The 2,763-nt window shown below is 38.8% G+C and overlaps 1 non-coding gene across 1 annotated transcript; it reads right to left on the bottom strand.

Moving 5' to 3' along the window:
* Positions 1-339: 339 nt before the first annotated feature.
* Trnas-uga (transfer RNA serine (anticodon UGA)) lies at positions 340-421 on the bottom strand. The gene has a single exon. It is a non-coding gene; the product is annotated as a tRNA-Ser (tRNA).
* Between the last annotated feature and the right edge of the window lie 2,342 nt (positions 422-2,763).

Here is a 2,763-nt window from a genome sequence, read left to right as displayed (position 1 = left end):
GTGTCAAAAACGCGAATTAAATAGGTAATAATTATTTTAGTCTCTCGAGTCTTGACACCACTTTAGGGTAGACGGGTTCCTGCTAGTACTGTATGGCGAATGTGGCAAAAGGTGTGTGCTAAGCCATAAGGAGTAACTTGTGTATACTGTATAACTTGTGTATACTGTATAATGTATTATGTATAAGTGACTATATCTAGTGTATACTGATAATTTAAGTATATCGTATAACTATAAAGTAGTGTAATGTACATAGTGTGTATAGTGTTATAAACATAACATAGGGCTATAAGTGCAGTTTAGAACGTAAACGAGATATTGTTAAAATAAAAAAGTCCTCGCTGCGAGCAGGGTTCGAACCTGCGCGGGCATTGCCCATCAGATTTCAAGTCTGACGCCTTAACCACTCGGCCATCGCAGCACTGTCTGATAATGAAATGGAAGTATACAATTCTATTGTACATATGATGTGGTAATTCTACATAACCTGTAGAATGTAACTGGCACATCTTTCCATGATAGAGGGCTTCAGGCTTGTGGTGTTCAGTGTTAACTTTGCCCTAATTTACATGATCAAATTTCAATCCAACTACACTATAATGAATTTAATTGGTTTGCCGATAAAGCCTTGATTAATGAACCTCAGAAGTAGAACCTAACATATAAGTAGTATATCATATCAGCGTAAACAAAGCGCTCCCAATAAATCACTCGGCCAAATAAAAATACCGTGCCGGGCACGGCGTGCCCGACTCTGAGGAGTACCGAGCAATATTATATGGGCAAAAAATGTTTCACTTTTAGCCACGTACGGCGGGCTATGGGCTAGTAAAACGCAAATTCGACTTTTTAGGGTTAAGTTATACTTATAGGGTTGAGGTTAGGGTTGTGGTTAGGGTTGTGGTTAGGGTTGGTGTCACATGTTATTGTCAAGGATTATGTATAAAACCGTTTTGTTCGGCAGCAAGACCGTAAAAACTCAAGTCACGTGATAATTCGTGGGTGAGCGAAATAATATGCACATATTAATAAAGTTCTGCACAATGTGATCCACCATGTTAACCCTTCCATCTTATTTGTTAATCGACAGCTGATTAACTGTTCACTGAAAGGCTGTTTGATTCCACTATAATCCTGCAAAGCAGCACAAGAAAACGCAAATTAATTACTCGTTTAATATTTAACGAACCATTCTTTAGAATTAGAAGTTAAGAAACCTTTTGCAGTTCTCACCAAATATGGCCAAGGTGACGGCAGGACATAAACTTGCGATCATTATAATAAGTCATTTATTATAATAAGTCATTAATTAGTGTACCGAAATTATCTTCTGTAGATAAATCTATCATGGAAAGATGCCGAATAAAAACCAATAATAACTGCTTAATCTACAGATGCGACTATTTCTGCAGATGCGACTATTTCTGCAGATGCAACTATTTCTGCAGATGCAACTATTTCTGCAGATGCAACTATTTCTGCAGATGCGACTATTTCTGCAGATGCGACTATTTCTGCAGATGCGACTATTTCTGCAGATGCGACTATTTCTGCAGATGCGACTATTTCTGCAGATGTGACTATTTTGCGACAAATTAATCATGAAATCCTATTGTGAGCCTCAGATCATTTTGATTTAGCACAAACTTAAAGTCTAGTCCTATTATAGAGTTACAATTAATTATACTGGTAGATTATTATTTCTGTGTTTCAATAATACTATTGATTGAAATCCCATAAATCAAAAAATTTTAACGTAATAAAGTAATCAATAATCGACAATGTAGCTCGTTGGGCAACTCTTGCAAGGGACTCCAATTTCGGCAGAAGGACGTTCAGATCCGGAGTAGCTGATGAAGATAGGGTCTCTAGCAGGATATTCTGGGGGGAGCTGTTGATCTTCCAGTTCTTCCTCGTAGAGTTGACGAGCTCCTTCCTCTCCTCCACCAAGGGATCATGGGTATGTTCCACGGAGAGAGACAGGGTTGTAGTCGGTTCAAGTATCCTTCCGGTGGTTGTAGGTAAATCAGTTAATTGTTTCGAGGAGCTAGTTGGAACCACGGTTGCCGAGGAACTTGCTGAAAACTTGTCATAACAAATAAATATCGATAATAGTTCACTTTCATCGCTCAAATGCATTAGCTTCTTCATGGATGGTTGGTCGCATGTTGTATCTTTATATGCACCTGATCTACACTTGACTACTTGATATCACATACCTCCACAAGGGCACACAGTGTCCAGTGATCCTGCGGGCACAACTGCATCGTTTTGAGAATCTGACATGGCTGATTGGGAACCTGTTAATGCGTGAGAACTGGGTGCAATTGTTGGTAATCCTGCTGTTGAAATACGCATTTCCTTTTTCAGATTTATTCCATATGCATTTAATTTCCGGCATAAAATTGGCTATGAACCATGAATGTGAAGCCACTACCGATCAGCTTGTTGCTGAATATTCAAATAGAGTGTCTTCTTTTTACGGGCGATGTTGGTATTGAGTACTTGAACTGTTTAAATACCCCAAATATCAGCTCCTGAGTCTGAACATCTTCAATCTTATTGTGGCGACCCCTCGGTAGAAGTCTATTCCTCAGTTTGTACAGTGTGGTCTGTATCCAAAAACATGTGCACATACCTGAAAATATGAAATTTTGAACTCGGAGTCAAAGTTCGGAATCGGAGTCGGGAGTAAATTACAATTTATTCCTCGGACTCAGTTTGAGATCTGTATCTACAAACTTCTGCACATTATACCCTGTT

Source organism: Bolinopsis microptera, chromosome 11, assembly GCF_026151205.1.
Source record: "Bolinopsis microptera isolate Bmic1 chromosome 11, MBARI_Bmic_1.0, whole genome shotgun sequence".
Lineage (NCBI taxonomy): Eukaryota > Metazoa > Ctenophora > Tentaculata > Lobata > Bolinopsidae > Bolinopsis > Bolinopsis microptera.
This window is presented reverse-complemented; position numbering and strand designations above follow the sequence as displayed.